This window comes from Protopterus annectens, chromosome 2.part1, assembly GCF_019279795.1.
Source record: "Protopterus annectens isolate FY-2018-M chromosome 2.part1, PAN1.0, whole genome shotgun sequence".
Classification (NCBI taxonomy): domain Eukaryota; kingdom Metazoa; phylum Chordata; order Ceratodontiformes; family Protopteridae; genus Protopterus; species Protopterus annectens.
In genome coordinates this window covers 1887055060-1887081744 of record NC_056729.1, presented here as the reverse complement: position 1 = coordinate 1887081744, position 26685 = coordinate 1887055060, and the positions used below count along the sequence as shown (strand labels likewise).

The 26685-nt window shown below is 43.3% G+C and overlaps 1 protein-coding gene across 3 annotated transcripts in view; it reads left to right on the top strand.

The window, feature by feature from the left end:
- LOC122794684 (lipopolysaccharide-induced tumor necrosis factor-alpha factor homolog) overlaps nucleotides 1–26685 on the top strand; it is a 260987-nt gene that overhangs the window by 150747 nt on the left and 83555 nt on the right. The window lies entirely within an intron of this gene.

Below are 26685 nucleotides of genomic sequence, written 5' to 3'. Positions count from 1 at the left end.
TCTCTGTTCAGCACACTTTAACTCAAAGTATTTATGCTTAGTGTATTAAATGGCTGCCATATTTTTTATTATCAAATTAATTACTTATGACAGTACGTAGCTTATGCCTCCCCATGATAGCTTGAATTCCAACTTCCTGATAAACACATTTCCTCTGTCCTATTTCATTGAAATGATTGCCAAAATAGCATCTTACTACATTTACTCACATGACAATAGTCATTCAAGCAAATCATGCCACCAACAAAATCAAGCAAGCTTTTTGCAAGTGGACAATCATGATCATGAAACATTTAATTAAAGAAAAATATATTACTCTTTCTCCATTTCAGTATTACCTCTGAAACACAGTAATGAAAACTATTGCTGTAGAGTTCTGATTCCAGTACTATCACATTAGGACACTAATCATGAATTATGTAAACAAGTTTAATAATAGCATTTGCACTTTAAACAAGCAGTTTGTAAATGAGTCTGGGCAGTGTAGCAGGGGTGACAAGAAAATGTTTAAGGAAGTTATGTAAAGAAGGAAAATATGAAAATTATATGTTAGTGGGACAAAGTGTATAGATATATTGCTTCAAATGTTGTATTGATCCTGCTAAATAATTTTTTCCTATGATTTTCTTGTAGAGGGATAGTGGGAACCCACTGAAAAATGAGAAAAAAGCCTTGAAAACTTCTGTGGGCAGTAATAGCTTAATACAAAACAGGAAATGATAACTACTAGTTCAAAATGTTTGCCATGTACTCTGTCAGACTTGGCAATATTGATGAAAACCAGTAAGCAATTCAATTCATTTGTGAAGGTATTTCAGCAGAATTTACAAATGTACTTAGGAGATGATAAGCAAGCTAATACCATTCTTGGAAATGTCATTTTTATCCTCTAAACCTTTAGACATATTAGAAACATGACTAAACAAATGGTCAAGTTAGACAAAAAAGCTTCCTATTTATATTCGCACAGCTCCAGCCAAAACAGCTTCAAGCTCTTTTCTTCCTGCATCAGTAATCTCCTTCTCCCTGGACGTGTCACTCAACGTATCCCCTTACTAAATTACCAATTTGATAGCCATTTATAGACATTTTTAACTTTCACAGACAGGGTGATTTTTCTCCTTCAAAAGGGGATTGTAGTGACACTATCTAGTCCTTAGCACTTTTACATATGTCTATTAATGAGCATTAAAAAAGGAAAATTTCTGTTTGAGTTTGGTTGAAAGAATGCAGGAGCAATCACATATTAAGTTATTGATCATATTGCTGTTAATAATAGCTAAAAATGTGATAACCAGATATTGGAAAACAAAGCATGAGCCAGTGATAGAGGAAATTATAAGGTTAATGGAGGAAATAAAGATATAGAAAGGGGAGTACTAAAGAAAAGATTGAATAGGCTGTGTTGTAGGAAATGAAATTCTTACAATTTTAAAAAGAGTAATTGGGAATGACAAGGAAGATCACTTAGTACAAGGAAGGAGATATGAGAAATGGTGAGGGAGTGAGGACCAAGATAAGAAAATGTAGGTTTAAATGAGGACCAAGGTAAGAAAATGTAGGCTTAAATGAGGCCAAGGTATGAAAATGTGGATTTAAATGAGGACCAAGGTAAGAAAATGTGGATTTAGTAGGCAAATAAAGGATTAGGAAATAGCAAAATGAAGAAGAAAAAAAATGTGACTTCTGTTATTGGATTGGACCTAAACATTAATATTTTCCAGTAGATATGAGTGCAGACATATTAATAAATAATTTATAAAGACACAGTCCAGTTGAGTGTACCATGCATGAAGATTATACTGTTGCAAAGAAATAGTCTTCACTGAGTGTTAGAAATAATTTGGAATATTATCAACAATCTTCACTCCCAACAGATATATATATATATATATATATATATATATATATATATATATATATATATATATATATATATATATATGGGTCTATCTGAGTTCATCGACATGTTAAAATACCGAAAACGGATTTACCGACACCACAATATCGAAAGTCATGTCACCGACGCCAGAAGATCGACAAGGCGGAAGACCGACGGAGGAAGACACCGACGCTGAGAAGCTGCCATGGGGAAAGGATATGTAAGTATGCGGTAGTGACGGACGATAGGGTGCGAGTAAGGTAAGTGTGCGATGCTGGTGTTTAGTAGGGGTAGGGGTGGGATAAGTGAGTTAGGGTTAGGGCGCGGGTTAGGTGAGTGTGCGAGTAAGGTAAGTGTGCGATGTTGGTGTTTAGTAGGGGTAGGGGTGGGATAAATTTGTTAGGGTTAGGGCGCGGGTTAGGTGAGTGTGCAAGTAAGGTAAGTGTGCGATGTTGGTGTTTTGTAGGGGTAGGGGTGGGATAAGTGAGTTAGGGTTAGGGCGCGGGTTGGGTGAGTGTGCGATAGTGATGGACCTTAGGGTAAGGGTTTGGGTCAGGGTTGTTGATAGTTGTGTATGTATGGGTTAGTGTTCGTTTGTAAGGATTTTGGTGTGCTTGTGTTGTGTGTGTGGGTGTTGGATAGGGGATGTGTTTTGTTTATTGGTATGATGTGTCGGGTGTATGCGATGTCGTGTTTGTGGACTGTCGCTCTTCTGGCGTCGGTTACATGACTGTCGATGTTTTGGTGTCGGTTAATTCGTTTTCGGTATTTTAACATGTCGATGAACTCAGATAGACCCATATATATATATATATATATATATATATATATATATATATATATATTAGGAATATTTTTAGTGTCTTCCATTGTCTATGTTCCAAAATGAATGTTTCCCCTGGAGATGTGCGTATATGTGTGTGTGTGTGTGTGTGTGTGTGTGTGTGTGTGTGTGTGTGTGCTGCGGAGGGGGGGTGCAGATGGTAGAAAGGTTGTCATCAGTCCAATGCAGATAATTGCCTACTGAGTAACTTTATGAGAAGATCAGAAAAAAATTAAAATCTGTAGGATCACAGAGGGGTCAGGCTGCAGTAATATTTAATCTCAATGAGGATACTTCCTCTGGGACATCAGACTTACTGTATGGAAAAGAAACAAGACAGAATAATTTAGAAATTAGATGGGTTGGAGTGAGACCTAATGAACTTCAAAATGTCTGCAGGGATTGAAACACGACATAGGCAGGCTACCGTCAGCTCAGAATGTGACAAATGTTAAACTACAGAAGCAGGGGGAGAGTCTGGTGTCCTACAAGGTGGGCATGAGTGGGTAAAGGGACAATGAATAGCTGAACAACAGGCAAAAGAATGCTAAGTTCCATGATGAGCATTATAATATGAGGCTTCTAGACCTTTCTTAAGGAAAAGAAATTGAAACAGTGAGCTCCCCATCTTCTGAGGGAACACTTTTATTGATTATCAGACTATTACATAGACTTGGACTTAAAATATTGATAAGGCTCATATGGTGGGACGAAAGACCAGAATGCACGGAGGATGATGGACAAAAATCAATAAATGGCACAACTATCATGAAAATCAGGGGCTTTTATGGAAGTGCTTTGAGTTATGGTAGATTAAGGGATAGAGCAAAGGCTGTAGTGGTAATAGGCACAGTTCAACCTTCATATAATGGATATAAAACAGGAAGTTAACATGAAGATAACAAATTCAGCTCTTCTCTTTAACACCTGTAGAAGATGGTACAGCACTTCCTGTGTTCGGTAGGTGTGGGGTATTTTACATGGATGTTTAGGGGGATGAAACCCCACTGCAGCTGCATCTCTCACCCAAAGACAATACAAGGGGCAGTGGCTGATGTTGGGTTATGTCGGTTCAACAATGCAAGGAGATGGTCAGAGAGCATTGCAGAGTGCTGCAGAAGAGGAGAGTAGACAGCCTGGTGTAACCATGCTGGGGGAATTACAGTTCACCACATTAATGCCACAAGGTATGTTCACCAGGTTTGATACTAGATTCCTCTTTTTTTTTTTTTTGCTTGAGCATGTAATTTTCCCCTATTTTTGACAGCTTGTTACATGTTCTATCAACCTGTAAAAATGTTACTACTCTAACGCTGTTGTATCAGAGAGAAAGACTGGGGTAATTTTATTTTAGCATTACCTTGTAGTTCCTCTGAGAGGCAGCAATCATGGAGTGAGGATAAGAAAGTGGGAAATGTGTGGGGAGTAAAACATCACATATTGAAAATACCAGGGGCATTCAGCCAGCAATATATATATTCACAAGCAGAATCTACTATGTAGAAAGGGAAGGGAGAAAAAGGTAGACATTACTGTGACAAGTAAGCACTGTAATTTATGATCAACAGTAAAATTCCCCAGGTATATGTATAAAAAAGTTTGTTGCATTCTAAAATGTAATATTACGTTCAGAAAAAAGTGTGTCTATCACTTTTGAAGCTGTTCACCTTATTTCATGTTAATCTATTGTATTATCTAAAATCACTGCAAAAATTCTGCATTTTTCAGTATCTGTCTGAAAAGTAATTTTTTCCATGTTTTCAAATTCACTTGTACTAATTTTAAATTATGGTTGTGTAATATCTAATATGTTATTCTAAGCAGTGCAGTTTAGCAACAAGAAAGCCGTTTTGCTGTGGATGCTGCTATATTGTTTTAACTACAAATGTTTATGGTAAATAACACCTCTTGTCACCTCTGTTAAATATGGCAAAAAATACTACAAATGTGTTTTCATTTTTTCCAGTTTGCCTATGGCTGTCTGCCTGTCAAATATTATGTATCAAATGAAGTGTGAAAGCAAAATACATTTTAACTCCCTGAAACTGCAAGATGCAGACAAAGGTGTAAACAGCATTGCTGCAAAAAGCTGGCACTAAGCCTTATAGAGATGTATATAAATATTCCTCTGGATTCTCAAAAGCTTGCATGGCGTGCATGATTAGTGTAAGATGAAATTTTGCCAATATGTCGGCTGAGCGATCCACGTATGTGCACTTTTAACGTGTGCGAGCGCTGTAGCATTATTGCTGCATGTTCCCAGCCCCCGTATGCAAATCACCCTATTTGCAGGTGAAAAACATGCAAATGAGGTAAATCTGCCATCCAGGAACCAGGAATCAGGGCATGCAGGACTAGCGTAATATGCAGAAATGTACTCGGTTAGTAATCGAGTACGGTACTCCAAACTCCAAAACGGAACTATGACAGCTCCAAATAAAGGCTGCATATCATTGAGGAAGCATGCCAATGGCCAAGTAGAAGGCCATTGGCATTGCAAACAATGCCAAATGTACAAAATACAACTTTTATGATATGTCCACTGATCACGGACATTGAAGCATAGGGCAGTGGCACGCAAACAGGACCGGTGGGGAAATAAGAAAATAAACCTAAAAAAAGCAGTCTAATGAAAAGCAGTATTCTGCCATGCAAGTCAATGGCAGGCAAAAGACAACCTGGCCAGTGAGTAGTGGTTGCTAAGGGGGGAGGCACAGTGTGACACATGTAACTATGCATTAGCAGGCAATCCTATGCAAATGAGGGGAAGGATAGTGGATCCCACTTTTCCCCAGCATGTGAGGCAGGTCCCAACAGTGTATGAGTATGAATAGCTGAGTACAAGACTAGGAGGTAGGTGACATCATGTGTGGGAGTGTCAGGAATACTGTCAGCAGATTGGAGCCCTCACAGCAAAGCCAGGGTGTGTGTCTAAACCTGCCAGCATGTATGACAAAGTGTAAGTGGGTGTGCACGCCGCGCAATGGGATCTACAGGAAGATAAAGGAAGTGAACCCAGGAAATAGCAGCAGTGTGCACATTGGAGTACACCGATTGTGCGGTGGGCCCCCAGGATGAATCAGAAGGGCAATGGGAAGGAAAAGCAGCAGTAGGAAGTTAATCAAGGGGTACTAGGTTCACTGCCAGGTGAAATGTATCAGAACCAGCCAATTACACAGGCAGCAGAACAGCCCAGCCCAGAATGCCACTAGAAACTATGCAAACACCACCCCTCCAGTTTTCCCCACACCCTACACCACCGGTATAAACAAGCGGGGAACTTTTAACACTCACAACAGCAAAATGTTTGGGGCTGCAATAGCTGTCACACAACTTGTGGAAGAGGCTGAGGATGGTGAGGATGGGAATGCTGCCAACCAAACCACAGTGAGGAGACGGAGAAAAGTGTACAGACCCAGGATAACCTACCAAGGGCTACATGTGCTGGAGATAGTGGAACGCTATAGGGTGGACAGGAACCTCCTACAGCAGATTGTTGAGCTGTGCCGGCCACACCTGACACACAGAACTAAGAGAGGGGAACCCATCCCAGTGGAAACAAAGGTATGTGTAGGCCTAATAATACTCACTACAGGTACCTTCCAAAGGCCAACTGGGGATATGATGGGGATTTCACAGGCATCAGCATCCAGGGTACTCCACCAGTTCCTGGATGCCATGGCAGCACATGTCAGACAGCACGTATATTTCCCCCTCACACGTGAGGCATTGGCCAGCAGTATGCGTTTCTTCCAGCAAATAGCAGAATACCCTGAGGTAGTGGGTGCAATAGACTGCACGCACAAATGCATCAAAGCACCACCCGGTGAGCAGGGTAGGGTCTACATCAACTGCAAGGACTTCCCCTACATCAACTGCCAGGTCATGTGTGATGCCCAGGGCATAATACTGAACATGTGTGCTGGCTGCCCTGGAAGTTATCACGATTCCCACATCTGGCATCTGATGCAGCTGTACCAGGAATTTTCCAATGGGGACATACCACACGGTCACCTAGTGGGGAATGATGGATATGCACTGGAGCCGTGGCTGATGATATCCATCACAAATGCACACACACCCAAACAAGAACTTTATAATGAGGCACACGCGCAAACAAGAATCATAACAGAGCGTGTGTTTGGGATGCTCAAGTCATGGTTCCGGTGCCTGGACACATCTGGTGGAGCCTTGCAGTACTCACCAACTACATGTTCCCAAATCATCCTTGTATGTGCCATGCTACATAATATGATCCTGCGGAAACAGCTGCAGCAGGAACAGCAAGGGGCAGGGCCTCATGGCCCCCCACCAGTGCCAAGGCCTGCACAGGTACAGAGTGACTCGGAGGAGGAACAACCTGCACCTGCCCCAGTGGGCAGAAGGAGGCGTGCCCAGTATGCCCTGGCCCTGGCCCTGGCAAAGAGGCAACGCATAGCACATACATTGACACGGGAGGGACCCAGGGAATAGCACCTCTGTCTGACTCTCACATACAGTAAAAGGGATGCCAAACATTACACTACCTGTGCCTAACCATGCATAGGTAGTATACTACATGCATCCGACATAGGCAGCCCTGCAGCACCACCTGCAAAATAAGGGACTCACACATGCCAGTCAGGCATGGGAGGTGGAGCCATAGCGCCCGGGGGGTGGGGAGCCCCCCCACACACTTTTGCAGATTACCTCTGTCCCTTTCGGTTTTGCAAGCAGTTTCATTTGCAGTGATGAAGTCAGCACATTTCCGGACGTTATTTGCAAGCAGGATATTCAGAAGCTGCTGCAGAATGGAGTTCCAGCTATTATTTGCGAGCAGGACATAAGCTGCTGCAGATGGAGTTTGGAATTGCAGAGTGGAGGAACAGAGTCTGTCTATCAGAATGAGTACAGTAATTGCAGTGTGTGTGTGAATACCCCCAGCAGGGTACATCTGATGGCTAGAGATACTTAGGCTCAAATTCTGTACCTTGGGTACGGGTAAAAAGAGCCTAAAGTCCCTAGCCACCATCACTTGTGAACTTATGCCTCCCATTTTTGTTCTGTTTTTTTCTGGTTTGCAGGAGTGGTAAAACAAAACCTTTTATTCTAGCAGTTTTCTAAGGTTATAAAATCAGTATTTGAAGTGTCCCAATTTTGGGGCTGTATTTCCCCATTATTGGCTTTGTTCTGTATTTTTCTGCTAAGTAATTGAGAGCTATGGTGAGAAGTGACAACTGAATTCACTAAATGATATGATAGCTATTTAAGTTTGTCTTCCTATCTTTCAAGAAACAGCTGGTTTAGTTTAGGGGTATGTTGCACTGACTGTAGTACACAGTATTCTGGGTTCAAAACTTGGCATTGAAATGCATGGTGCTAACAATGTTTTAGGCAAGCTACTTTGCAAAATTATATTTCTAAGGTTATAAAATCAGTATTTTTGAAATGTGTCCCTATTTTGGGGCTGTATTCCCCCATTATTGGCTTTGTTCTGTATTTTTGTGCTAAGAGGTTGAGAGCTATGGTGAGAAGTGAGAAGTGAATTCACTAAATGATATGACAGCCATTTAAGTTTGTCTTCCTGTCTTTCAAGAAACAGCTGGTTTAGTTTAGTGGTATGTTGCTCTGACTGTAATGCACAGTGTTCTGGATTCAAGATTTAGCAGGGAAATGCATGGTGGTAGTGATATTTTATGCAAGCAACTTTCCAAAATTATATTTCTAAGGTTATAAAATCAGTATTTGAAATGTGTCCCTATTTTGGGGCTGTATTCCCCCATTATTGGCTTTGTTCTGTATTTTTATGCTAAGAGGTTGAGAGCTATAGTGAGAAGTGTGAACTAAATTCACTAAATGATATGATAGCCATTTAAGTTTGTCTTCCTGTCTTTCAAGAAACTGCTGGTTTAGTTTAGTGGTATGTTACTCTGACTGTACTGCACAGTGTTCAAGGGCCAAGACTTGGCAGTGAAATGCATGGTGAAAACAACATTTTATGCAAGCAACTTTCCAAAATTATACACGTAATGTTTAAAATGTGTCCCTGGCTTTTGGCCTTTTGCCTCCAATTGAAAATAAGTTCAAGAAGCTGTGCAACATGCCTATGGCTTACAGTCTACTGTGATTCTGTATTTATATATTGTGTGTGGAAGTAGACTGCTATCATGGAAATGTTCTGAATATGGCAGTTTTGTCATTATTGGTGCATGCATTTTGCTTCATTGCCTACTGGAAAAATATTCAAACAATAAATTTAAAATGCAGTTGTGTGTGGAAGTAGACCTTTATGATGGAAATGTTCCAAATAGAACAGTTTTGTCATTATTGGTTAATGCATTTTGCTTCATTGCCTAGGAAAAATGTTTAAACAATAAATTTAAAATGCGCTCTAACTTAAGTCTAATGAGTGTGCTGTATTATACAAGAAATATAATTTAATACAACCAGGAAGGTGAATCAAGGAATGCATACATGTATGCATGGCCCTAAAAATGTGTTTGAAAACAGCCCAGAGGAATGTGTAAAAAGCTCAAAATCATGGGCAAATTTTAAGCTTTACTCTTGTCACCAAAGCAATGGATGAAGATAAAACAGTTCACACCACATTACCTTGATCTGGCCAAACCTTTTGACACAATCCCCTACTCAGGTGTAGTACAAAAGATGAATACTGTAGGAGGTGCAAACACTTTTTTCACTAGCTGGATTGCCAACTTGCTCACAGGATGCAGGAGATCAAAACAGGGGAAGAGACCAGTCACCAATGGAGTCCCTCAGGGTTCGGTGCTGAGACTTTTTCTGTTTGGCATATACATCTCAAAAGTGAAAGGAAATACCAAAGAGCTTTGGCCAGCTATGTTTGAGACGACTGCAAGCTAGGAGAAGTTATTGAATCCCCAAATGACTTAACCATCATGCAGGAAGGTTTGTCCCAAATAATAACTGGTGTCAAAATCATGACAATGCCCTCTGAGAACTGATCCAATTGTTTGGCATCTGAGAACTGTGTGTACAGTGACCTAACTTTTGACCAACATGTGCCCAGAGTCATAAAGCCTTTCTATATTGCACAGCTTATAAACACATTGATTGTGACTAGATCTAGAGATTATGTTGTCCCCACCCCCCCATCAGCAAGTCAAATGGCATAAGAAATACTCAGTCCAGGTATCTAAACTGAATGTTGTGGAGAGATGGATATATATCATAGAGGCTACCACTGTTCCGGAACAGACTATCCATAAAAATGAAGCAAAGCTCATCCATCCATATTGAAATGCAACTTGGATCTAAGGATGGGTAATAGAAAATGTACTCCAGGATTTCCCCTCATGCTGCTAATGGATAGAGGCAGTTCCTAAATGATGCATCCCTTACATGCCCCCCTCAAATTATCTATGGTATGATCACAGTTGTTCTCACTACAGCTAATATACAATTATTAGCCATGAGGATAGCTAAGACCAATCAGAAAATGTTAATTCAAGCACCAAAAGGGAGTTGGCTAATCTTAAAATGTCCTCCAAGTGAACCTATGTTGTGGTAGCAAATAGTTATAAAAAAATTACTCTTTTTAGTTCACTAAGTGCCCCTGTCACCCTCTGCTCCCCCAGTCTTTAACAGCTTCCAGCGCCTATGCAATCAGGAGAGGGGGTCACATAGGTTCATAGGTTCATAGGTAGGTACTAGGCTATTGGCCCAAGGGCCTATGTGAGCCTAGCCAACAAGGTTCCCTGGCTTACTCTACCCAAGAAAGTTATTTTCCTGTGCCACTGTTGAGCAGAGGCACAGTAGTGATCCCCAGGGTGTATTTCCTATTTCCCATCCACTCATCAAGATTTTTCTTGAACACTGCAAATGAAGAACTTTGCTTGACATAGATGGGTAGACTGTTCCAGAGTATGGAAAGTCTCTGGGACAGGAATCTATCCCTCCAGCATGTCCTCTTTATTGTGGTGACAAGGTTTAGGTCCCTAGAGCATGTAGCTCAGAGGGATTGGGATTTCTTTAGGTGCAGCATGTCCAACAGCTCTGGGTTTGACATAGCTTTATATGTTAGGCAGAGATTACCTCAGAGTAGGCAATATACTACGGAGTAAAGCTGGAGTTTTTTGAGGTGGTCAGTGTAGAGCATTTGTTTGAGGCCAGCAATCCTCTTTGTGAGGTACTTCTGTTTCCAGCTGCTGCAGATGTCTTGTGAGGTACATTCCAAAAGGGGTGTTGTACTCTATAATGGGTCTAATGAGTGTCACGTAGAGGGGAACAATGACCTCTTTTTTCCTGGATGAGAACCCTTTTATGATGAGGTGTGCCACGCAGAATGACTTCCTGACTACTGTGGCGATGTGACTATCAAAGGAGAGACTACTGTCCACCTGGGTCTCAAGGTCTCTTATCATGCATTTGTTGTTAAACAGATTGCTGCCTATATGGTAGTTCATGGGTACAAAGTTTTTTACCAAAGGGGGATGACACTGCACTTTTTGTCATTGACCTTGAGGCCGTGTCTCTGACAACAGGCATCTGCCTCAGCGAGGCCCTTCTGGAGGATGTCCACATCATTTGGGCACATGACTATGGCTCCTAGTTTGCAGTCATCTGTGGACTTCATTACCCAGAGGCCTTCTGTGTTAGCCTGTACTTCAGAGAAGTAGATACCAAACAGAAGAGGTCCAGGACAGAACCCTATGGTACTCCACTTGTCACTGCTTTGAGGTCAGATTTGGAGTCTGCAACTTTTACAGTGTGGGTTCTGTCAGTGAGCCAGTCGGCAACCCATCTTGTGACGTAGGGATTTATACCTAGTTTAGTGAGTTTAGCTATAATTCCAGAATGGGGGATGGTGTCGAAAGCCTTGGTGAGGTCAAGATAGGCTGTGTGAACCACCTTACTCTCATCTATGGCTTTGGTGACTGCCTCAAAGAAGTTAATCAGGTTCAGGATGCATGATCTGCCTTTCACAAACCCGAACTGGGTGGGATCCAGAGTTTGGAGATTACCAATGTCTTTGTTTATGAGTTCCATGATGATATGTTCCATGGCCTTACAGACCAGGCTCGTCAGGCTAATAGGTCGATAGTTCCCAGGATCAGTGATGGCTCCCCCTTTGTGGAGTGGGAAAACTGTTGCTGTGCGCCCTTCAGTGGGCACAAAGCCTGATGCGAGGCTATTATTGAACATGGTGCTTAAGTGGGGAGCCAGTTCATTCTGAAGTTCGTTTAAAATGCAGCCTAGGATGTTGTCCGGTCCCATGGATGCTATGTTTTTGGCTTTAGAGAGTGCAGCTTTTACCTGCGTAGTTATGATTACAGGGCCTCTGCATTCTTCCTGTATAGATATGGACCCTTTAGGGAGTGAGAGGGGAGTAAAGTTAGCACTGAACCTATCTGCCAAGATGTTGGCAATATCAGTTGGTTCTGTAATTTTCTTGCCGTTGTGCTGTAACTCAGAGCAGATCTTGGTGTTGCCATTGAGATTCTTGACGTAGCTATAGAATGCTTTGTGGTTGTCCTTGGAATTAGTGGCAATTTTGTTTTTGTGGCTAGCTTTGGAGGATCTTATAAGTGATCTCAGCTTCTTACTGAGGCTGACCGAGGAGCTCCTCTACTCATGGGATTTTACTTTCTTTTGCAACAGTTTCTTCCTTCTGTTGTACAGTTTGTTTATGGCAGGGGACCACCAGACTGGCTTCCTTTTTTTTGGAGGATAGTGTCTTGGTTCTGTTTGGGATAGCATGATCCATGCACTCGTGTAATTGCCCAACAACAGTCACAGCCAGCAGGACAGGTGTTGAGAAACACATACAAATGCCGTACTATGGCCTCTGAATGAGGGGTATGGGTGACCCCCACCCAGGCCTACATGGACAGACTACAGCAGGCCAGGTAGTGGGATGTCAGTTGTGATGGCTGGAAAGTCAGAAACTAATATGTATGCAATCAAAAGATAAGAACAGTAGTACACCGGTATGGCATAGCCAGCATGATGGGTAAGACTACTGACTGAAATGGACTACAGGACATACCAGTACAGTCCTAGCAAATGTGTACAACTGTCAGATGTGCCCCCCACCCCACATAGAAATATAGGAATAGTCAGGTGCACCCCCCAATCCTGTGTAGAAACATAGAAATAGTCAGATGTACACCTCGCTATGCAGACATGTTGCAACAGTCAATGCCAAATGACCGGTGGATACCCTGCAGACACAGCATGCTACCTGTCGGTGTACAACACATAGGTCAGCTGTGCAGTACAAACCACCGGACATGCTCCACACATGCAAAACAGATGGCCTTACTGGGCATGCAAACACACTTAGAGAAATGAAGGCAATGTCAGTCATCAACATACTGAAAGGTCATACTGGGCATGCTCACACACTTAAACCATGAAGGCCATGTATGCAAACACCAGTGGACCAGACATATCCAGTGGTTGCAAATGTTACTGCAGACACATGTCAGTATGCACCACTCATGCCTTGCACACACAGTGGATAGGAATACAGACATATATGTAAGGACAACACACCATAATAAACCAAAGGTAGATGGATATAGATGTGTGGAAGAGGGTGACCATGACAAGGAGCCATCCATGCCTGTCCCACTGAGCACACAGCCAAAGGGCCCCAAACACATCAGGTGCAGATGTCACACATTGCAGTTACTAGTGACCAGTACCTGTCAGCACCACAGACTTTGTGGCCCACATGCCAGCTGTGCAACATGGCTGTACAAGGACATAGTCAGCTAGTTGCCCTATACATGCACCTGTGACATATGACTCTGTGTGTGGCCACCTGTGGCATGTCACCCCTACATGAATGGTGTATGGGCTATGCACATACTGGCCACCCCATAGCGGTACCCTGACAAGCCTGCAGAGATTATCCAATATGAAATACACCTTTGGGAGGGTTGTAGGACAGTAGTCTCTGTGGTGTGTCCCATAACTGCATACTGCTGTAGTATGATAGACTACTTAGGTAGGAGTTCTAACCCCAGACATGGCAACTGTGTGAGTGCATGTCACTGTTTGTGTGTCTGTCTCTCACTGACTGTGTAGAAAGCAATGCTTTTAGGGTACTCATTTCACATAGCCAACTTTGGCAAGGCTGCTGATGTCACCCACCTAGAAATACTCCCCTGGGAAAACTATAGCCCAGTAATATCCGTAGCACATGCTGTAACTATGTACTTTTGTAGTATGGTAATGTAGTTAGATACGAGGTCAAACCCCAGATGTGGCAACTGTGCATGTCTGACTGTGTCAAACGTGATTGCTTTTTTGGCTACTCTCACCCCTTGCAAGTCAAATACCCACCTTTGGCAAGGCTGCTGATGTTATCCAACTTGAAATACACCTCTGGGACAATTATAGCCCATCTCTGTAGCATGTCCCATAACATTGTATGGCCATAGTGTGATTAAAGAGTTAGTTGGGAGCTCTAGCCCCTGACCTGCCAACTGTGCATGTCTGACTGTGTAGACAGCAATGCTTTTAGGGTACTCACACCCCTTACATTTCACGTACCCAACTTTGTCAAGGCTGCTGATGTCAACCACCTAGAAATACTCCACTGGGAAAGCTGCAGCCCAGTAATCTCCATAGCACATGCTGTAATTGTGTACTGCTGTAGTGTGATAATGTAGTTGGGTAGGAAGTCGAACCCCAGACATGGCAACTGTGTGACTGACTGCGTAGAGAGCAATGTTTTTTAGGCTACTTACACCCCTTACAAGTCAAATACCCACCTTTGGCAAGGCTGCTGATGTTACACAACTTGAAATACACATTTGGGATGATCGTAGCCCAGTAATCTCCATAGCATGTCCTATCACATTGTATGGCCATAGTGTGATTAAGGAGTTAGTTGGGAGTTCTAGCCCTTGACCTGCCCACCGTGTGTGTATGTGTGCATGTCTGCCTGTGTAGAAAGCAATGCTTTTAGGGTACTCACACCCCTTACATTTCACATACCCAACTTTGGCAAGGCTGCTGATGTCACCCACCTAGAAATACTCCCCTGGGAAAGCTGTAGCCCACTAATGTCTGTAGGGCATGCTGTAACTGTGCACTGCTGTAGTATGATAATGTAGTTAGGTGGGAGGTCAAACACCAGACGTGGCAACTGTGCATGTGTGTGTTTGTGTTTGTATGCATGTCTGACTGTATAGAGAGCAATTCTTTTTAGGATACTCACACCCTTTACAAGTCAAATACCCACCTTTGGCAAGACTGCCGATGTCACAAAGCATGAAATATACCTCTGGGACAGTCGTAGCCCAGTAATCTCCGTAGCATGTCCCGTAACATCATATGGCCATAGTGTGATGAAGGAATTAATTGGGAGTTCTAACCCCAACCTGCCAACTGTGTGTGTATGTGTGCATGTCTGACTGTGCAGAGAGCAATGCTTTTAGGGTACTCACATTTCACATACCCATCTTTGGCAAGGCTGCCAATGTCACGCACCTAGAAATACACCTCTGGGGAGGTTGTAGACCAGTAATCACTGCAGCATGCCCTGTAACTGTATACTGCTGTATTGTGAATTGGAAGCATGGTTGGGTTCCTCCCCACACATGGCAGTTCTGGATGTATTGTGTGTGTCACTGTCTGTATAGGGAGCAATGCATTTTAGGCTAGTCTCTCGCAGTAATTTAAAATGCCCTACTTTGGCAATCCTGCTGATGTCAGTCAGTGTGAAATACACTTTTGGGCGACATATTTCCTGGAAGACATAAGGATGAAAACAGGTCTGAGCCATACATACAGCAGGGTTACCATAGTTCTTAATACACATATTTGTCTCCCCCACCATATCAGCTACAACAAACCGTTTACAGACTGCAATTGTTATGTCAGCTGCTTACCTACCATTGGGACATATGTTGCATTGTACCAAGCTTTGTACTATGTGTATGTGCCAGGCTTTGTGCTATGTGTTTGTAGCCATGCACCCTGTGGGGACAATTATCTTTGCTGGCCTGTTACAGACTATTTCACCTGCATGCTATTGTCAGTGCCAATATATATATGTATATAAATATACAGCTATGTGCATATATGTGTAGATATATGTTGTACGTTGTTGATATACCTATGTCTATATGAGTGGCTGTGTATCTGTATACATACATGTTACATTCTGTATCACACAGATATGTGGAGTGCATACAAACATCTGGTCTGCATTCTGTAACTGTCTTTCATTCACAGCTGCACTGTTCTGCCTTGCTGCAACACAGACAGGTGCCACATGTGAACACAGACTAACATTAGGGTGGTAAATATGGTGTGAGATTACTGGTATGCCTATTACACACCTAAGGCATTTGAGCATGCTACACTACACATTAACATGACTGTCCTGCAAGTGGTGTGCTCTGACACCCATGTGTCTATCATGACGGCAGTACATCCACTACCAGCTATTGTCCACACTAACATAACATACAGAGATATTATGGCTGACATCTTTGTCATTCATTGCTGATCTGCATAGTTGGCGGGTATGTCCCACTGTCTACAGAGACAGACAGTATTGTCCAGAGCAGTTGTTCAGCAGGACATCACTACAGGGACAACAACAGATGGCACATATCAAACATTCTACATCATATATCCTATTAATCTATACCACATACTACATTAAATTACATACAGTTATGTTTTACATACCTTTCATTCTTTGGACGGGTGTGATGCCTTCCCGGTTGTGGCTTGTAGGTATTTGTTTCCCACTGTGTGAGTTTCGTTTTATACATCTTTTTTTTTTCTCTCTCTCGTTCTCTCTGTCTCTCTCATTCTACAGTAGAGCGAATGAATTGGTTTGAATGGATTTCAGCATGGCCTTTGTAGGTGATGCACATGATCAGGTGACGGGCTCTGCACCATTCAGTGTGCAACAGTTGCTGACTGCATGTAGCCTGCTGTGTAGTGATTCAGTTAACCATTGTCATGGCAACCCAGTGCTATAAATTGCTTACTCATGTGGGTGTTGTCCATTCACCTTTCCAGTATGGAGGACATCCTTCCTGTATGTGGGCAGCAGTGTTACAGATGGCAGTTTGCAGTACCTATTACAGTGGGGCTTGCAGACACATGACAACTACACAATCTTATGAAGTTCCAGACCTACAGACAGAGTGAGTAGTGTTGTTATGTGCATTGTATGTTGCTGGTCTTGCAGTGTTTGCATGTACATAGTAGTTTTGGATGTAATGCAGTTTGTCTGCATAGCTCTCAACAGTGGGCCTATCCACATGATGGCCAGTGGAGTGTCTGTTTGCTTTTGCCTGTGCACCACACAGGTCTTGTCCTAGATATATCCCTGGCAATCTGTCTGTTGCATGCTATCAGTACATGGCTACTTCCAGTTGTGTTTCTAATGTATTATTCCTGCATATGGGTATGTTGCAACGAATCCTGTAACACCAGCAATTTGCAGGGTGTATAACAGCAATATTACGAGTATGGCCCTGTGTTCCTGCCTCTGTCCTCCACATATATGGCTGGCTTTGTCCTGCAGTGATACGGTTAGGGGTTGTTCGGTATTGGCCTATCATTATTTACTGCCAGCATTCCTGCTATCATCACAGTCATATCATGGACTCCCACAACATTTGTTGGTCAGGGTCCGTACATGTGACAGATACATAGACATTATCACAGGTAATAAATGTTCCCCTAGGCCTTGACTACAGGGTGTAACTGGCGGCTGCTGAACTACATCTGTTATTGTTTATTGTTACCTATTTTGACAGCAAAATCTTTGTCTACAGTTGTACGAATTGACGGGCTTGGCTTGGGCAGCATAATATGTTATATATGCACATTGCCTGCATTTACTTTTCTGTGTGGGCCTTGCATTCCTCACTGATTAAATATGTCCAGATCTATGTGCTGTAGGTAATGGCATACATTATTGTAAAATACACCATTAAAGGTTGTCTGAGTTTCGTCTCATGTCTTTTGAATAGTGAGTGGGTCTATGTGTAATGCAGTACTCCTGTTCAAGTGTAAATGTCATTTAGTAGGTTATACTGCAAAATGATGTCATATCTATCTGATGATATATTTGTGATAACAGCAGCTGACTGTATATCTGCCATGCCTTTGTGGTAACTCACTTGGACTATAGTGTGCAGGGGGGAGAACCTGGGAGTGCTGATTATGTTGTTACTGGCCACAAGGAGGGCTGTGGGCTACAGCATGCCTAAGGCACTGTGGGGGTAGTGTAGACGGGTATGCGCTGGTGTGCATGAGGGTCAGACTTGCTGACCTCTGATTACAGCGTCTTACACTGGGTTGGCCTCCACATTGCTTAACCAGTGTGGGCATTGCTTACCGCCACCCAAACAGGCATACTCCCACTTGCTGCCGCATACCCCTGTGCTACTTCATGTACATGTCAGTATTATACATGCTTAAGTCAGGTGTACATGTCAGGTATGACTGTTCACAAAGGTCAGTGTAAGGTTAAGTGGGATTCCAGTTTAGCCGTTCTGGATAGGTTACACTCAGGTGTTCGGGTTAGGTTTAGTTATGCCATACCTATGTTGTAGAGTAGATGTGAATAGTGAAGGTGTAGGTGGGTAGGTGGTGGGGGGACATTTTAACTGTATAATAGGCCATTCGACTGATTGGTGGGGGAGCAGTAGTGCAGGTTTGCAGGGTGTTGGGATTTGTTTGTGAGGCAGGACAGGAGGTGTCAGTGTCAGTAGTTGGTGTAGGGGTATGGAATGTTATTTGGGGGGTGGTGGACTTCGCTAAGTGGTGAGCAGGTAGTGATCCAAGAGTGCTTGAATTTTCCCTTCATGTGTTATTTACATGTGTAGTCTGGGACAGCTGCGGTAATACACATGGGTTGGGGGTTCCAGATTCTGCCAATATAATTGTGTGGAGGGTGTCAACTACTTATGACTGTGAACATTACTATGAATGAAACAGGGGTTGATAGATAAGTGGTGTTATTGGGCCGCACAGAGAGGCTGATAGTAGGGGACATGTCCAGGGATGTGCAGGACGGCTGATGGGAAGGTCCACAGCTTTTCATTTCTTTTACAGTGACAGCTGTGTATATACCCTGCATTTGGAGGTAGGTCTGGACACTCACACCCCTGGGTGGGGGTTAAGACTGCAATAATACCTTGTGATGCCAGTTAGTTCAGCTTACATGCCTACAGTGGGGTGTTGCGACCATGTGTTCTTTGGTGTCATTTAGTGGGTTTGTGACAACACATTTGGTCATTCCGCCCTTTGCCCTGTAAACTAGACATTCCTGCTGTGGGACTCATACCAGGTGTGGCTGCTCATTAGATGTCGGGTCTGCCCAATGCACACTATTGCTTACATCCCTGGGGCAGTCCACATAGAACCGCTCCAGCCAACACCTGCACGCCTAGGCCCATAATTACATGAACCATAGTTCCCAACCCGCACCTCCTCTTCGGCACTCTTCCTTACTCTGGGTGCAGGTCGGGTCTGGCCACACCAGTACACACTGCTCACTCCCCACTTCTAGGGACCCATCACATATGTTGTCTTGCCCCAGGGATCATCAGGCTTCCCCAACCTTGTAGTCTGAGAACATGTGTGCCCTGCCGTTGGACATCTGTGTAATGGCTGGAAACCCAAATATCCACATAATTTTTGAGTTGTCCCACAACGGACATTCTTGTCTTTGTTTCAAGATTAGACTTAGCGGGTCTCTCCCACTGGTAGTATCCTGCCTGTAGTCTGGGAAGCAGTGGTTTATTTACTTTTATTGTGTGTTTGTATGTTTCACCTGTCTAGCTGGGGGGGGGTGATGCTACGTGTTAAATGTTTGTTGATTGGGCCCCCTCACTCCCATTGGCACAGCCTGTAAACATTAACTGCTATATCATATCCTAGCTATATATATATGTGCATATTTACACACACACACACACACACACACACACACACACACACACACACACACACACACACACACACACACATATATATATATATATATATATATATACACATATATATATAATCTGCATATGTATGCATAGATATATCTAATGACATATGGATGCATGGGTGTCTGCATATGTATATATCTATATGTGGGTATTTATATATATGTCTGTCTATGTATGTATACATTTGTACTACAGAGAGGGAGAGGTATATTTCCATGTAGTTATGGGTATATATATACACACACATACCGCTATGTATTTAGCTACATATCCTGTAATGTTGCCTGTTATTGCTGGATACTGTGCTTCATGTGCATACCGGCTATCCTTGTGTGCCACGTATGCTTTGCGATACCTACAATTAAATCCGGTAGTGTACACAGAGTCACACATGAAATCTTATTGTTAGTACCAGGTAATCATTTGTCCCATGTGGGATAGCCCGAACATTGGGTATACAACTTTCCTCTACACCCAGAGTTACATAGGTACCCATGGCTATGTGCATGGACTATGGCATGTGCCAGACCTAGGATACTTGTGTTGTGACAACATACAGGATGGGTCACAAAGGGGGAGTGTGGAGGGGGGCTATGTGTGGTGGTGTAGTAGCTACGGTCCGCCAACCAGGGTAGGGATTGTGGCTGCATGTGTGCAGTGATTGGGGGAAGTGGAACTGTGGGTAATGAATGTATGGGTCAGGGGTCACCTTGGTTGGATGGGCCTGTACTGCTCAGCCCGCCTAGTGGGTGGGGGAGAGGGGGATGTGATGACAACATGTGAAACATTACAGAGGGCTAAGTTAAATCCCTATTTCAATGACACACGTACAGTACAATGAGCTTGGTAGTGTATTGCAGGGCGGACATGTTTGGCTGGGCGGGAGGTATGCCAATCCTTACGTGACATATATTGTATGGGGCCTCTCAAGGCCATTCACAGTGCATGTGGACATATATGTGTCTGTTAATCTACCATTACATTAAAGTAGTTGTACGTGGGTGTGCGCGGGTTTGCACGGAGCTACACACTGCTAACCTCCGGTTACACTCAGTTAGCTTCTGCTTTGCTTATTCTGTGTAGGTAATGCTTACACCCATGCAAATGCACTTAAACACGCTTACTAGTGCTTATATATGCTTTCTACTGCTTATTTGTGCTTAAACCTGCCTACTAGTGTCTTATTCCGTCTGACACTGATATGTCACATGTGCATATCTTGTGGTACTCCAGTTCATATATTTCAGCTATTTCATGGGTCTTGCAACAAAAATATTGTTCATAACATGCTTTGGCATCTAAAATGGACTGTGCTACAGTGGGACCCGAACCAGGAATGCCTGCTCGTTGGTCATATGCTCTACCTACTAAACTATTGCTGTTCTGCTTCATTTGCATATTTCTTCCATATGTTAATACCCATGTTTCCTTTCCCTGGCCCTCGAGCTCCACGTCCACAGCATTCATCCATTCCCCAGTTGCTAGCCCAGCCATACCACACCTCCACACATTTCCCCTCTCTGCACGTGTTGGTACTCCTCCATTATACTGTCTTGTCCCAAGCTTCAGCAGGCTCTTCATCTGTTTAGTCCACATACGTTCAAGCCTTCCCTTAATCCTCCTACGATACTGGTGGAAACACCTATGTGACCCGCAAGGTTTGGTTCATCCCTCCAGGGATGGACCTGTTGTGTCACGGGTAGACTTTGCTGGTCTACACTGCTTCTCCCACTGGTAGCATCCTGCCAGGGGTTCGGGAAGCAACGGTTTGCTCATACACCAGGCCAACCTCATCTCCCGGTTCTGTGGAACCAACTGCCCAGGTGTGACACTTTGTGCATGATGCACGCCCACACACCCCCACGACGTGCATCGTTATTCATTATCCTCTTCAGTATTATGCAAGACTACTGTTCTCACAGTATGTTTGGACAGGCACAGTTCATTGATACACACAGACTGCTCAGAATACTGTGATTGAGCAATGTGCACGTTTGCTGGTATTAATCTACATACCTACATACATTTCCTATACTGCTGAATAACTGTGCTGGATGATATGTTTGTAATAAAACAGCTGCTGAATGTGTATCTGCCATGCCTTAGTGGTAACTCACTTAGACTATAGTGTGCAGGGTGGGGGGATTGGAACCCGGGAGTGCAGATTACTTTGTTAATGGGCACAATGAGAGCTGTTGGCTACAGAGGGCCTGAGGCACTGCAGAGACAGTGTAGGCAGGTATGAGCTGGTGTGCGCTAGGCTCAGATCTGCTGACCTCCGGTTACGGCATCGTACACTGGGTTTGCCTCCACATTGCTTAACCAGTGTGGGCAATGCTTACTGCCACCCAAACAGGCATAATCCCGCTTGCTGCAGCATACCACCATGCTGCTTCATGAATTTAGTTCACATTTGTTGTCCGGGACAATCCAACTGGATGCTTCTCCATTGTCAGCGGTGGCCTGGAGAGTGAACCTCCTCAGTAATCACCAGCTACAAATTATACATAGTACTGAGGTCTACACATTCATAGAGAGTAACAGACTTAACATAGCTACGTACCACATTCCTCATGCCTAGTTCACATTAACATGTCGGTATTATAAATGCAAAGGTCAGGTTTGCATGTCAGGTATGACTGTTGACATAGGTCACTTTAAGGTGAACTGGAATTCCAGTTTAACAGTTCTGGATAGGTTACCCTCAGGTATTCAGGTTAGGTTTAGTTATGCCACACCCGTGTGTTAGAGTAGAAGTGAATAGTGAAGGAGTAGGTAGGTCGGTGGGGGGGGGCATTGTAACTGTATAGTAGGTCATTGGTATGATTGGTAGTGGAGCAATAGGGAAGGTATGCAGGATGTTGGGATTTGTATGCAGGCAGGACAGGAGGTGTCGGTTTCACTAGTTGGTGTAGGGGTATGGAATGTTATTTGGGGGTGGGATTCACCATGTGGTGAGCATGTGCTGCTCCAAGTGTGCTTGAGGTGTTCCTTCATGTGTTATTTACATGTCATGTGAGACAGCTGAGGTAATACACGTGGGTAGGGGGTTCCAGATTCTGCCAATATAGTTGGAGAAGAGGGTGACGCCTACCTGTGACTGTGAACAGTAGTAGTAATGAAACAGGGATCGATAGGTAAGTGGTGTTAATGGGGCACACAGAGGGGCAGATAGTAGAGGAAATGTCCAGGGATGTGCAGGTAGGCTGACGGGAAGGTCCAAAGGTGGCCATTTCTTCTCCAGCAACAGCTGTGTATATACACTGCATTTGGAAGTAGGTTTGGACACTCCCACCCCTGGGTGGGGGTCGGGACAACAACAATACCTTGTGATGCCAAGTAGTTCGGCTTACATGCCTACAGTGGGTTGTTGCGACCATGTGTTCTTTGGTGTTATTTAGTGGGATTTGCAACAATACATCTGGTTATACCGTACTTTGCCATGTAAAATATACTGTGCTGCAGTGGGACTCATAGCGAGAGTGGCTACTCGTTGGGTGGCAGCTCTGCCCAATGAACACTATTGCTTACATCCCTGGGGCGGTCCAAATAGAACCACTCCAGCAAACACCTGCACGCATAGACTCATAATTGCATAACCATAGTTCCCCCACCCGCACCTTCTCTACAGTACTCATCCTTACTCTGGGTGCAGGTCGGGTCTAAACACACCACTACACACTGCCCACTCTCCACTTCACGGGACCCATCTCGTATGTTGTCTCGACCCATCGGTCATCAGGCTTTCCCACAATTGTAGTTTGGGTACGTATACGTGCCACCTTGAAAGGTCATTGCACGGGCATCCTCCCATAACAAGACAGTTTTTGGGGTGTCCTGCTAGGGACGCTCCTGTCTCTGTTCCAAGATTAGACTTCTCGGGTCCACTGTGTCCCCCCCCCCGGTTGTATCCTGCCTCTGGTCTAGGGAGCAGTGGATTGTTTACATTGCTTGTGTGTTTGTTTGTATGTTTCCCCTATCTGGCTGGGGGGGTTCATGTTAAGTGTTACATGTTTGTTGATTGGGCCCCTCACCTTCATTGGCATGTCCTGTGAACATATGTCATTCTTAAGTGCTGTATCATATCATAGCTATATATCTGTGTATATCTATACACACACACACACACACACACACACACACACACACACACACACACACACGTATATATATATATATATATATATATATATATATATGTCTGCATACGTATATATATATATATATATATATATATATATATATATATATATATATTGATGTATATATATCTAACGACATGTGGATGTATGGGTGTCTGCATATGTATATATCTATATGTGGGTATTTATATATGTCTTTCTATGTATGTATACATTTGTACTACAGAGAGGGAGAGGTATATATCTGTTTAGTTATGGGTATATATACAAACACACATACCTCTACATATTTAGCTACATATCCTGTAATGTTGCCTGTTATTGCTGGGTACTGTGTTTTATGTGCATACCGGCCATCCTTGTGTGCCACGTATGCTTTGCAATACCTACAACTAAATCCATTAGTGTACACAGAGTCACACATGAACTCTATTGTCAGTACCAAGTAATCATTCACCCCATGTGGGACAGCACAGACATTGGGTATGCAACTTTCGTCTACACCCAGATTTACATAGGTACCCGTAGCTGCGTTCATGGACTATGGCGTGTGCCACACCTAGGATACTTGGGTTGGGACATGATATGGGATGGGTCCGGGGGAGTGGGGGTGGGAGGCAATGTGTGGTGGTGTGGTAGCTACGGGCCGGTAACCAGGATCGGGATGGTGGCTGTGTGTGTGCTGCAGGTGGGGGAAGCAGAAGTGTGGGTTATGCATGTATGGGTTGGGGATGGCCTGGATTGGAGGGGCCTGTGATGCTTGGCCCGCCTAGTGGGTGAGGGAGTGGGGTATGTGATGACATGTGAAACATAACAGAGGGCTCATTTAATTTCCTAGTTCACTGACAGATGTACAATACAATGAGCTTGGTAGTGCATTGCAGGGCGGACGTGTTTGGCTGGGTGGGAGGTATGCAAATTCGTATGTGACGTATATTGTTTGGGGCCTCTCAGGCCCATTGATGGTACATGTGGACATATATGTTTCTGTTCATCTACCATTGATATCTACAGATGTCTGGCCATATATACCTCTGTGGGTATATATATATATATTTGCTTACATATTTCTAACTATGCCTGTATATACCTACGGAAACATATATATGCTTACATATATGTCATGTGATGTGTATATGTGGACATATAGATGTTGACATATATACGTGTAGTTGTTTGCATTTGCATGTATATCTGTTCATATATTTGTATATATATATATATATATATATATATATATATATATATATATATATATAGATATATATATATATATATATATATATATATATATATATATATATGTGTATATATAGATATGTGACTACATCTATAGATATGTTGTATCCATTTAGATAGTGATATATTTGTACACACGCCCATCTAGCTGTATGTATACATTCTCTGTACTGTTTCATGACTGGGCTGGGGTTATGTTTCTGACTACATACAATTTCTGCATATCTGGCATGACGTAGTGGTAAATCATTTTGTGTATGGTGTGCATGGTCCTGGGTTCCAGCCTTGCAGTAGCTGTTTGTTTTGTTGCTGGGCAGAACACCGGCCATTGGATACGGTGTGCTTAAGGCCCTTTCAAGCAGTTGTAAGCGGGTTTGTGCAGAGGTTAGCACTGCTGATTTCTGGTCACAGTGTCTTACACACAGTTAGCTTCTCCTTTGCTTAATTTGTTTCGGCAGTGCTTAACCCCGCGCAAACGCACTTGGACATGCTTACTAGTGCTTACATATGCTTACTACTGCTTATCTGTGCTTACACCTGCTTACTGCTGCCTCATTCATTATGATACTGACTTTTCACATGTGCATTTCCTGCAGTACTCCTGTTCATAAAAATCATGTTATTTAGTGGGTTTTGCATTACAAATATTGCTTATACCATGCTTTGCCATGTAAAATATACTGTGCTGCGCTGGGACTCGAACTGGGAATGCCTGCTCATTAGGTGAATGCTCTGCCCACTACATTATTGCTGACATGCTTCATTTACATATATCGTCCTTGTTATCATCTTCAGCCTTTTGGGCTGCTTTCACCATGGCTGAGCAATGGGCACACCCGTACACCTATGGTTATCTGTACTCTGAGCTTTAGACAACAATACGGAGATTTCTTCTTTTGCGGTGGTGGTGCTGTGGTAGTGTTGTCACCTCAGAGAAAGACGTTGTCCTGTTCGATTCTCAGCTAGAGCATCTTCTGTGTGGAGACATGCTTGAATGGGCATTCCTTCATTGAAGGTTGTGCGTCAGGGCCGGCAACTCGGCACGTAAAAAATACTGCCAATCATTAGCGGACCGGAGTTCCACTTTGGCGACCCCTAACCGGGAAAAGCCAAAAGACACAACAACAACAACGGGGATTTCTTCTTTTCATCTTTATGTCTTGTTGCTGTTGTACGCATGGGGGACTGTTGGTGGGGATATGCGGACACCAATGAGCGGCCTCGCTCATTTATTTCCACTTTCTGCTGTTCTACTTTGCATGGGCATGTTTATTCTGAGGGTTCTGCTCTCAGACACGCCCCCTGTACTCATACATGCTCCATGTATTCCTAGGATGTCAGGCAGTGTGCCTTCATTAATATGCATGGTGCTACTAAGCAGCTGCTTACGTGCAGAAATACATTAGTCCTGCATGCGAGATTAGTAAATCTGGGGGATTGTTTTTTGCAAGGCTCGTAAATGTGAAACAAATGATAGAAGTGTATTTCTATTTTTCTTCTGTTGGACATTATCCACTTGTGATATCACTTGTATTACCTGAAATGTATAAGTAAAATATTTAATGAGTCATTCTGTGTGCCAAAAACTGGACCCCTTCTTTTATAGTTTACAAGGCACTGAAGTGGAGATCTAGTAGCAAGCATTAATTTACT